Source organism: Oncorhynchus nerka, linkage group LG27 (assembly GCF_034236695.1).
Source record: "Oncorhynchus nerka isolate Pitt River linkage group LG27, Oner_Uvic_2.0, whole genome shotgun sequence".
NCBI lineage: Eukaryota > Metazoa > Chordata > Actinopteri > Salmoniformes > Salmonidae > Oncorhynchus > Oncorhynchus nerka.
The window spans coordinates 16,519,693-16,532,165 of record NC_088422.1 but is presented as its reverse complement, the minus strand read 5'-3'; the positions used below and the strand labels follow the sequence as shown (position 1 = coordinate 16,532,165).

Here is a 12,473-nt window from a genome sequence, read left to right as displayed (position 1 = left end):
AGAGTGACGACTGAGAGTGAAGACTGAGAGTGACGACTGAGAGTGACGGCTGAGAGTGACGACTGAGAGTGAAGGCTGAGAGTGAAGGCTGAGAGTGGCGACTGAGAGTGAAGGCTGAGAGTGGCGACTGAGAGTGAAGGCTGAGAGTGGCGACTGAGAGTGAAGACTGAGAGTGACGACTGAGAGTGAAGACTGAGAGTGACGACTGAGAGTGAAGACTGAGAGTGAAGACTGAGAGTGACGACTGAGAGTGAAGACTGAGAGTGACGACTGAGAGTGAAAGCTGAGAGTGAAGACTGAGAGTGAAGGCTGAGAGTGATGACTGAGAGTGACGACTGAGAGTGACGACTGAGAGTGAAGGCTGAGAGTGAAGGCTGAGAGTGAAGACTGAGAGTGAAGACTGAGAGTGACGACTGAGAGTGAAGACTGAGAGTGACGACTGAGAGTGACGGCTGAGAGTGACGACTGAGAGTGAAGGCTGAGAGTGGCGACTGAGAGTGAAGGCTGAGAGTGGCGACTGAGAGTGAAGGCTGAGAGTGGCGACTGAGAGTGACGACTGAGAGTGACGGCTGAGAGTGACGACTGAGAGTGAAGGCTGAGAGTGGCGACTGAGAGTGAAGGCTGAGAGTGGCGACTGAGAGTGACGACTGAGAGTGAAGGCTGAGAGTGGCGACTGAGAGTGAAGGCTGAGAGTGGCGACTGAGAGTGAAGGCTGAGAGTGGCGACTGAGAGTGAAGGCTGAGAGTGACGACTGAGAGTGAAGGCTGAGAGTGGCGACTGAGAGTGAAGGCTGAGAGTGGCGACTGAGAGTGAAGGCTGAGAGTGGCGACTGAGAGTGAAGGCTGAGAGTGGCGACTGAGAGTGGCTCACTGAAGAAGAAAGGGAGAGAGATGCTGAAGTTTTGCTTGAGCATGTGTTGTGATTTGTTTGATAGTGTCATTTTTTATTGAAGCCTCATTGGTGGGTTCCCAATTAGAATGTCCTGTATTGAACATAGAGAAGTGTCATGGACAGATCTGTCTCAAGAAAGTGTTTTAAGCAGGACTTAAACCCTACTTACATCGTACCACCAATAGACCATAGAATGTTGTTGTAAATGTATGAATTCATTAATAAAATCTAAAGCATATTACCTGTATCCATACTCAGATTTGATTGAGGCTGTGAAATATATGTTTTTTCTCAATAGCCTTCTTCAACTTGAACAGAAGGGAAAGTGAATGGAGGACAAATAGACCCTTTAGCCTTTAGATGAGAACCAGAGAATGTCTGACTAATACAGATATTTATTGAAACAGTGCATTGTGTAGAGGAGTTGAGGGCCATGTTTCTGAAGGCCTTCTAGAGTGGGGGCCCTTGTCTCTGATGCACACAGCGACCCTGGAGAGAGAAGCCGCTTGACATTGAGAGGTGTTGTTGGGGTGGGCACATGTTTGGGCTTCGATTTGACTGAAGTGGACACTGGAGAATCAGACACTCGTATCCAATAGCGTGCTGCCCTTGGGCTCGGGTTATCTTGTAAATACTCTGCTCCAAGTCTATCAAAGCAGCGTCCTTTAAAGTGGCCAAGGCCAGTCATTCACTTTAAAATAAAAAAGCACTCCGTCTCCGAGCAGGGTGGGTGAGAGAGAGTAGGAGTGTGTGTTGTGTCATCCATTATTTGGTGGCTCTGGTCTCCCAAGTTCCACTGTGTGATGGTTTGAATAGTATGAGCACAAACGAAGAGACGATTTGAACAAGTTAATGTGAAAATATCTCTCTCTCTCTTTCTCAACCTCTCTCTTTTATCCAGTCCCATCAGCAGCCCCCGCACTAGCCATTCTGGTTCCTCATCTCCGGATGTGTGATGAGTTTGCTTGGCTGTGTTTTCAATCCTGACTAGTCTCCCAGTCCCTGCCTGTCCCTGTAGGGATGGTATTGGCCAGGTTTTGGGCGGTGCCAGGTTTTCTCCAGACGTGGCGCTTGGCGTTCAGGCCAAATGTTCAATCTTGGTTTCATCAGACCAGAGAATCTTGTTTCTCATGATCTGAGAGTCCTTTAGGTGCCTTTTGGCAAACTCCAAGTGGGCTGTCGTGTGCCTTTTACTAAGGAGTGGCTTCTGTCTGGCCACTCTGCCATAAAGGCCTGATTGGTGGAGTGCTGCAGAGATGGTTGTCCTTCTAGAAGGTTCTCCCATCTCCACAGAAGAACTCTGGAGCTCTGTCAGAGTGACCATCAGGTTCTTGGTCACCTCCCTGACCAAGGCCCTTCTCCCCCGATTGCTCTGTTTGGCCAGGCAGCCAGCTCTAGGAAGAGTCTTGGTGGTTCCAAACTTCTTCCATTTAGGAATGATGGAGGCCACTGTGTTCTTGGGGACCTTCAATGCTGAGAAATGTTTTGGTACCCTTCCCCAGATCTGTGTCTCAACACAATCCTGTCTCGGAGCTCTACGGACAATTCCTTCGACCTCATGGCTTGGTTTTTGCTCTGACATGCACTGTCAACTGTGGGTCTTATATAGAGAGGTATTTCCCTTTCCAAATCATGTCCAATAAATTGAATTTACCACAGGTGTTCTCCAATCAAGTTGTAGAAACATCTCAAGGATGATCAATGGAAACAGGATGCACCTGAGCTCAATTTCGAGTCTCATGGCAACGGGTCTGAATACTTCTGTAAATAAGGTGTTTCTGTTTTTTAACCTAACAAAATGTGGAATGAGTGAAGGTGTCTGAATAATTTCCGAATGCACTGTATATGGCCCTTCATGCTCACATCAATGTATCAATATAATTAGGAATTATGAAAAGAAAGTTTGATGAAAAAAATAGGCCATTAGTACACAAGCAATTAAGTGATGCGGCTTTAAATAATGTACCACATATGAAAACTAATTATAACCAGCTTGTTTATTTGATTCAGTCTTTCTCTCTTATAGTCACTCGAGGTGTTACTTTGGCTCTTCAATCAACTACCGTTTGTTTTGAACTATCACACTACATGACCACTTGTGACAGCATAGAGCATTCTGAAGGGAAGAACGCATGGTCCACAGCTACAGAGCAGTTCATTATTCCCTCAAACACCTTTCGTTCTCTTACCTCATCCCACACTACTGATAACAATAGTGTGCGTGTGTGTTCGACTCGCAACCATGTAAGTCACATAGAGATCAAACAGCCAGTCAATTACCCTGAGAGGAATCCAGTGGCTGTGACAGGGGAGGCTAAGCATCTAGGATCAAATAGACTGCATCTGTTGGCGCTGTCTGTCACTGTCCATGATCAGAGAGGAGATCATAGAACAACCAATAGAGAGGCTTGGAGGGGTGAGAAAACACAGGTTAACCAATAGAGGTGCTTGAAGGGATGAGGGAACACAGGTTAACCAATAAAGATGATTAGATGGGTGAGAAAACACAGGTTAACCAATAGAGAGGTTTGGAGAGGTGAAAAAACACAGGTTAACCAATGGAGATGCTTGGAGGGGTGAGGGAACACAGGTTAACCAATAGAGAGGCTTGGAGGGGTGAAGGAACACAGGTTAACCAATAGAGAGGCTTGGGGAGGTGAGAGAACACAGGTTAACCAATAGAGAGGCTTGGAGGGGTGAAGGAACACATGTTAACCAATAGAGAGGCTTGGAGAGGTGAGGGAACACAGGTTAACCAATAGAGAGGCTTGGAGGGTGAAGGAACACAGGTTAACCAATAGAGAGGCTTGGTAGGGTGAAGGAACACAGGTTAACCAATAGAGAGGCTTGGAGAGGTGAAGGAACACAGGTTAACCAATAGAGAGGCTTGGAGAGGTGAGGGAACACAGGTTAACCAATAGAGAGGCTTGGAGAGGTGAGAGAACGCAGGTTAACCAATAGAGAGGCTTGGAGGGGTGAAGGAACACAGGTTAACCAATAGAGAGGCTTGGAGAGGTGAGGGAACACAGGTTAACCAATAGAGAGGCTTGGAGAGGTGAGGGAACACAGGTTAACCAATAGAGAGGCTTGGAGGGGTGAAGGAACACAGGTTAACCAATAGAGAGGCTTGGTGGGGTGAAGGAACACAGGTTAACCAATAGAGAGGCTTGGAGAGGTGAGGGAACACAGGTTAACCAATAGAGAGGCTTGGAGGGGTGAAGGAACACAGGTTAACCAATAGAGAGGCTTGGAGGGGTGAAGGAACACAGGTTAACCAATAGAGAGGCTTGGAGGGGTGAAGGAACACAGGTTAACCAATAGAGAGGCTTGGAGAGGTGAGGGAACACAGGTTAACCAATAGAGAGGCTTGGAGAGGTGAGGGAACACAGGTTAACCAATAGAGAGGCTTGGAGGGGTGAGGGAACACAGGTTAACCAATAGAGAGGCTTTGAGAGGTGAAGGAACACAGGTTAACCAATAGAGAGGCTTGGAGGGGTGAAGGAACACAGGTTAACCAATAGAGAGGCTTGGAGGGGTGAAGGAACACAGGTTAACCAATAGAGAGGCTTGGAGAGGTGAGGGAACACAGGTTAACCAATAGAGAGGTTTTACAGATGAGTTATGGGGTCCATTCCTTGATTTGTGGAAATTGGAGAGGAGGGTGACCCCTGAATCTTACATAACTTTTAATTTAAAAAATATGTGGTGTACACAGGTGTTTGATTCAGGTACACATTATGATGGTTGCTTTATTGGCAGGAAACAGATGACATTAAAGTTATATCTCTAATTGTATACAATTAATTCCTTCCTGGGATAATGATTCATAAAATAAGCATACACATTACGCGTTATAAAAATAGTCCAGAAATATATATTTTATCTCATTATGTGTTTACTGTATTTAGGTGAAGAGAATATATAATATGTTAAGGTATCATATTCAAGCGTTAAAAACAGCACATCTCAAGAAGTATACAAAAGTGAGCCTTCGAGACACATTTTAATTTGCATACATTATCACAGTGACACCATGACCTGATCACTGGCTCATCATTGGCTCATGAAAAAGCTTTCTTTTAATTCCCCAACTTTTACATAAGAGACTGGGGGAAGAAGGGTGAAGCCCAATCCACTCAGACTGTTTATAGGAGAGACTGGGGAGGAAGGGTGAAGCCCAATCCACTCAGACTGTTTATAGGAGAGACTGGGGGAAGAAGGGTGAAGCCCAATCCACTCAGACTGTTTATAGGAGAGACTGGGGAGGAAGGGTGAAGCTCAATCCACTCAGACTGTTTATAGGAGAGACTGGGGGAGGTTGGGTGAAGCCCAATCCACTCAGACTGTTTATAGGAGAGACTGGGGGAGGAAGGGTGAAGCCCAATCCACTCAGACTGTTTATAGGAGAGACTGGGGAGGAAGGGTGAAGCCCAATCCACTCAGACTGTTTATAGGAGAGACTGGGGGAGGAAGGGTGAAGCCCAATCCACTCAGACTGTTTATAGGAGAGACTGGGGAGGAAGGGTGAAGCCCAATCCACTCAGACTGTTTATAGGAGAGACTGGGGGAGGAAGGGTGAAGCCCAATCCACTCAGACTGTTTATAGGAGAGACTGGGGGAGGAAGGGTGAAGCTCAATCCACTCAGATTGTTTATAGGAGAGACTGGGGGAGGAAGGGTGAAGCCCAATCCACTCAGACTGTTTATAGGAGAGACTGGGGGAGGAAGGGTGAAGCCCAATCCACTCAGACTGTTTATAGGAGAGACTGGGGGAGGAAGGGTGAAGCTCAATCCACTCAGATTGTTTATAGGACAGAATTCACTTTCCACACAGCACCATGGCATTTAATCCATCCCTACATCTTTTAAGGATATTACTTTGATTTGTAGCATGAGTGAACTAACTGTCTTCTCTCCCTCTGCTCACCCTGCGAGTCTGGTGGTCAGGTTAGCTCTGAGAGAAACCAGTAAGCTGGAAGTCTGGCGGTCAGGTTAGCTCTAAGAGAAACCAGTAGGCTTGAAGTCTGACGGTCAGGTTAGCTCTGAGAGAAACCAGTAGGCTGGAAGTCTGGCGGTCAGGTTAGCTCTGAGAGAAACCAGTAGGCTGGAAGTCTGGCACTCAGGTTAGCTCTGAGAGAAACCTGTATGCTGGAAGTCTGGTGCTCAGGTTAGCTCTGAGAGAAACCAGTAGGCTGGAAGTCTGGTGGTCAGGTTAGCTCTGAGAGAAACCAGTAGGCTGGAAGTCTGGCTGTCATGTTAGCTCTGAGAGAAGCCAGCGAGCTGGAAGCCTGGTGTTCAGGTTAGCTCTGAGAGAAACCAGTAGGCTGGAAGTCTGGTGGTCAGGTTAGCTCTGAGAGAAACCAGTAGGCTGGCAGTCTGGCGGTCAGGTTAGCTCTGAGAGAAACCAGTAGGCTGGAAGTCTGGCGGTCAGGTTAGCTCTGAGAGAAGCCAGCGAGCTGGAAGTCTGGTGGTCAGGTTAGCTCTGAGAGAAACCAGTAGGCTGGACGTCTGGTGGTCAGGTTAGCTCTGAGAGAAGCCAGCGAGCCTGAAGTCTGATGGTCAGGATAGCTCTGAGAGAAACCAGTAGGCTGCAAGACTGGTGGTCAGGTTAGCTCTGAGAGAAGCCAGTAGGCTGGAGGTCTGGTGGTCAGGTTAGCTCTGAGAGAAGCCAGTAGGCTGGAGGCCTGTTGGTCAGGTTAGCTCTGAGAGAAACCAGTAGGCTGGAAGTCTGATGGTCAGGTTAGCTCTGAGAGAAACCAGTAGGTTGGAAGTCTGGTGGTCAGGTTAGCTCTGAGAGAAACCAGTAGGCTGGAAGTCTGGCAGTCAGGTTAGCTCTGAGAGAAACCAGTAGGCTGGAAGTATGTTAGCTCGGAGACAAACCAGTAGGCTGGAAGTCCGGCGGTCAGGTTAGCTCTGAGAGAAACCAGCAAGCTGGAAGTCTGGTGGTCAGGTTAGCTCTGAGAGAAACCAGTAGGCTGGAAGTCTGGAGGTCAGGTTAGCTCTGAGAGAAACCAGTAGGCTGGAAGTCTGGCGGTCAGGTTGGCTCTGAGAGAAACCAGTAGGCTGGAAGTCTGGTGGTCAAGTTAGCTCTGAGAGAAACCAGTAGGTTGGAAGTCGGGCGGTCAGGTTAGCTCTGAGAGAAACCAGTAGGCTGGAAGTCTGTTAGCTCTGAGAGAAACCAGTAGGCTGGAAGTCTGTTAGCTCTGAGAGAAGCCAGCAAGCTGGAAGTCTGGCGGTCAGGTGAGCTCTGAGAGAAGCCAGTAGGCTGGAAGTTCGGTGGTCAGGTTAGCTCTGAGAGAAGCCAGCAAGCTGGAAATTCGAAGGTCAGGTGAGCTCTGAGAGAAGCCAGTAGACTGGAAGTCTGGCGGTCAGTTTAGCTCTGAGAGAAGCCAGCAAGCTGGAAGTTCGGTGGTCAGGTTAGCTCTGAGAGAAGCCAGCAAGCTGAAAGTTCGGTGGTCAGGTTATCTCTGAGAGAAACCAGTAGGCTGGTGAGGGTCCTTCTCTAAAACAGCGTTCAGAACACACCACTGTCAACAATCCATTAGCGTCCACACACTGCCTATTAAAGAAGGAGTAGACAAGGGCTGTAAAAGGCTGTTAGTTTGCGAGGCCCGGAAGCCGGTAGACATCAGAGGCCTGCGCAAAGCCGCAGAGTGGGCGGAGCTCAAACGGGAGTCACCGGAGTGGCCTGGCTCATCAGCATATCGGCACGGAGACGCATTCCCGCTGACCCCGGCACTGGGATCGGGCATAGCAGCTTGCGGCACTCCGGAGTTCAGTGCCGGTTTGAGGTGAAGAAAGGAGAGCCTTGGAATCGATCGCTCCTGAAGAAAGAAAGAAAAAACAACTTGTTAAGGAGCGATGAGACGGAAAAAAAGAAGAGGAGAGATTCCTGTGCTTCAAATTGGATATAAATGATAGATGTGAGGTGCGAGCATGGCTGACTTTGTTTTCCAGGGGAGTGTGTTGTTGTGTTAAGCCCTACACAGGTAACACACTGTGGGTCTGGGGGTTGTTGACTCACTGATTGCTAGGCTAGTCAATCTGTCCTGAGGCAGTGATCATAGACTAGTCTGGTAAACCATGTACAGTGACCGCCCAGCCCAGAACAAACCAGACGAGACCAGCCCAGCCCAGATCAGCCTGGGCCCTCACCCCTCCATCTCCATTATCACAGCCAGCCAGGTGGTCAATCTAATAAACATGGGGTCAATATAGCGGCCATCAGAGGACCCTCTTTGGAGGAGACCTTAAAGGTTATTTTTAATTGTATCCCTCCGGCCTGGTGCATGTAGAAGGGAGGAGAGGAGAGAACAGGATGAGAAGAGGAGGAGAGGGCTCTCACTGAACTGGTATCCTGACCCATCAACAAAGTAGCAAGGGCCCCATGAACTGATCTTATGAAGCTGTATTGGAAACAGGTACATAAGCCTGCTGATCTGGGAGTCTATTAGATGGCTAATACAGAGGAATAACACTGCTATGATGTCTGGATATTCACTGAGTGGACAAAATATTAAGAACACCTTCCTAATATTGAGTTGTATCCCCAGCCTCATTTCGTCGGGCATGGACTCTACAAGGTGTTGAAAGCATTCCATACCCCTTTCAAAGGCAATTACAGTTTTGGTCTTGCCCATTCACACTCTGAATGGCGCACATACACAATCCATGTCTCAATTGTCTCAAGGCAAACTCCTTCTTTAACCTGTCTCCTCCCCTTCATCTACACTGATTGGAGTGGATTTAACAAGTGACAATAAGGGATTATATCTTTCACCTGGTCAATCTGTCATGGAAAGAGCAGGTGTTCTTAATGTTTTGTCCACTCAGTGTATACCCCCAAATGCATAAACCTACAAGCAGTCCCTAAGCATCAACCTGTCTCTCCCTACTATGTGCTCACTACCCCAAACGGAGTATCTATGCTATAATAGAGTATAACACCATTGTATCACACTCTATACCGGTTTCTCGGAGATGGTGTCTGGGTACTGCTTCACAACACATTACAGTATGTTTCTAAGCAGCCTAGCCACCTGCTAGTAGGGAAATAAGTAGTGGTAGGGAGAAAAATCGATGGTTACATATTGGGATATTGTTTTTGACAATATATCGCAGTATTAGTTTTGCGCTAATCAGCTGTGCCTGCATGAAAACGCAACTATTTTTCCTTCATATCTTGTTGTCCATCTTTTTTAAATAGTGAGCAATGTTCATAATTTCTCATGCTCTCTTGCCCCTCTGCAGCCAACATATATTGAGCAATATGTTTGGAACATCGAACCGTAAAAGAAATGACGGTATCGAATCAAAATACTTGTAGAATTGTGAGAATCACAATACATATCAGGAAGTAAGTATTGAGATATCATATTGTGAGGTCCCTGGCAATTCCCAGTCCTAGAAATAAGCCACTCACTGGTTGTGATTGGTTGGTGAGGAGCTGGCGGTGGAGCAGCTGCAATAACAGAGGTGTTGTGTAGCAGCTTTCGCAGCGAAACAGCGAACCCCTGACCTCGGAGAGCCGAGAGGAACCCGAGGCGTGTGTACCAGATTTCAGGCTCCCCGTGACCCCAACATGGGAACTGGCTCACCTGGAGAGGGGAAACCGAGCCCCCCCCTCAGATCACCTGATACGCTGGCTGCCTTAGTGCCTTCTCACCACTGCCTCTTTCAAGCAACCCCGAGAATGAATGAATAACGGTCCACTGGTTTTGCTTAGTGCATCCATTGTGCATAACTCGCATTACATTAAGAGACAGACACGGGAGAGTATGTGGTGTGCACTATCATGAATCAAGTTGGATCAAATATTAAGACTATCCTGTTGGACTGCTGGGTCAGAAGTTAAAATGGATGTAATGTCCAATAAGCTTGTTGCTTGCAGTGGATACACCCTTAGCTACAGTATCCAGGTTTAGAGGGGATTTACGTTCTCTATTTACAAAATGATTTCTCTCTAGCCTGTTAAGTGTGTGTGCTGTAACTGTAGTGTATATTATGCTTTATGTGACTATCCTCCCTCTGTTGTTTCACAGTGTACGGAGTGTTAAACTCGTCTCTTTGTGCCTATGTATTGTGTAGGTACAGAGCGACACGAGCTGACATCATGGAGGAGTTTAAACTCCATCTTCCAGTTCTTCAGCAAGGCTCTACAGACTGGGAATGAGTACAAGGAGTCCTCCAACACGGTCACCACACGCAGCTCCCACAGGACCAAACATGAACATAACCACGACGACTAGAACTACACCAACAGGAGGGAAACACGGGGGGAGGGTCAAATCCTCTCTATTTACCCTCCTTCCTTCCTCCCTCATCTTTGTGTGATCTTTCCCTTCCAGCTGAGCCCATCTCCCGGCTCGCAGATGCATTGTTTTACTGGCAGAGTGCGGGTTGGCGGTGGTGGTGTATACGTCGCAATAGCGCTTTGCATTATTTCTAGATGAGTGCAACTGTCAAAGCAATATGGGCTGAGTGTTTGCGCTTACCATGGGCTGTGGCGCTTGGCTGTGGTCTGGGCCACGGAGCAGCGGCAGCGGCTCAGATTAAGGCTGACAGGCGCTGTGCACAGTGCGCCGTGGTGCACCTCCAACTGTCCTGACATCACCCTGAATGAGCTAATGCCCCAGCAGCCCTGTCCACCACTCCCCGAGGTCCTAAAACCTGCCTGACCCACGGGTCTCACAGTCCTCCTCAACAAACACCACTCATACACTTAGAATATCTCCCTCCCTCCCTCCCTCAACCCAACCCCCTCCCTCTCTCACCTCAACCCAACCCCCACCCTCAACCCAAACCCCTCCCTCACCTCAACCCAACCCTCAACACAACCCACTCCTTCACCTCAACCCAACCCCCACCCTCAACCCAACACACACCCTCAACCCAACCCAACTCTCAACACAACCTCCTCCTTCACCTCAACCCAACCCCCACCCTCAACCCAACACAAACCCTCAACCCAACCCCCTCCTTCACCTCAACCCAACACACCCACCAACCCTCAACCCAAACCCCTCCCTCACCTCAACCCAAACCTCAACACAACCCCTCCTTCACCTCAACCCAACCCCCCACCCTCAACCCACCCCCTCCTTCACCTCAACCCAACCCAACCCGCCCACCCTCAACCCAACCCCTCCTTCACCTCAACCCAACCCCAACCCTCAACCCAACCCCAACCCTCAACCCAACACACACCCTCAACCCAATCCCCCCCTTCACCTCACCAACCCCTCCTTCACCTCAACCCAACCCCCTCCTTCACCTCAACCCAACCCCCTCCTTCACCTCAACCCAACCCCAACCCTCAACCCAACCCCAACCTCAACCCAACACAAACCCTCAACCCAACCCCTCCTTCACCTCAACCCAACACACCCACCAACCCTCAACCCAAACCCCCCCCCCCTCACCTCAACCCAACCCTCAACACAACCCCCTCCTTCACCTCAACCCAACCCCCCACCCTCAACCCCCGCCCTCAACCCACCCCCTCCTTCACCTCAACCCAACCCAACCCGCCCACCCTCAACCCAACCCCCTCCTTCACCTCAACCCAACCCCAACCCTCAACCCAACACACACCCTCAACCCAACCCCCCTTCACCTCAACCCAACCCCCTCCTTCACCTCAACCCAACCCCCTCCTTCACCTCAACCCAACCCCCCTCCTTCACCTCAACCAAACACACACCCTCACCACAAACAATGGTTTTAACAGTTGTAAACATGCTCCATTAACATTATAATTTTAATGTAAAGCAAATGTGTTGTTTTTATGTCTCTTTCCTTTACCCTTACCTTCCCCAAACACACACACTTTTTATAAAGACACATTTTCTGTCAAGTGTGGTCCTGTTTATACCTTACTTTGGAAGGTTGCACTGCACTGTTTATGACAGCTGATATACTGTTGGGGTTCGGTTTTCTTTTGCTTGGTTTTTTATCTTACTTTCTCTCAGACCAAATAAGGTGATTGGTGAAAGGTGAAAGAGTGATTGTCTATGATTTTTAATTTGTAAAAATGACATGTTTTACTGTACCTTTTTCCCCTGTTTGAGATCCATGAAATTGATGTCCCTGGATGATTGCATCTGATTAAACAAATAAAACCACCATAACCTGTGCTAGAAATGAAGAATTCAAGACACTGGGCACATTTAAAATCATTTAAAGCCCAGCATCAAAATGAGTTTTAGGTATATCTCATTTTAATAGAAACAAGAAGTCAACTTCAATATATCCCCTTGCACGTGTCGGGAAAGCCAAGATTTCAATATTCTCCTACACCTAGATGATGTATGTGTTTATATATGTTGGAAGAAATGTAACACGTTTATTTTCCAAAACACTTTCCTCACGTGCAAACGGAAAAGTGACAAAGAAATCAGCACTGGCTCAGCCTTGCGTAATCTCAGTCTGCTGGGACATAAACAAGATCAAAAATACAGTATATTTCCACGACGTTTTGGTGAGTTATAAATCACTCAGAGTTTAATAGAATAGCCTTCTAATATGCCCAGATATTAGTCTAAACGAGACAAAAGCCCTGCGATACACCTCCCGACACACCCA

The 12,473-nt window shown here is 48.0% G+C and overlaps 1 pseudogene; it reads left to right on the top strand.

Annotated features, from left to right (window-relative positions):
- Positions 1-10,619, top strand: part of LOC115116235 (cotranscriptional regulator ARB2A homolog) — a 448,115-nt pseudogene extending 437,496 nt beyond the window's left edge.
- The last annotated feature ends 1,854 nt before the right edge of the window (positions 10,620-12,473 follow it).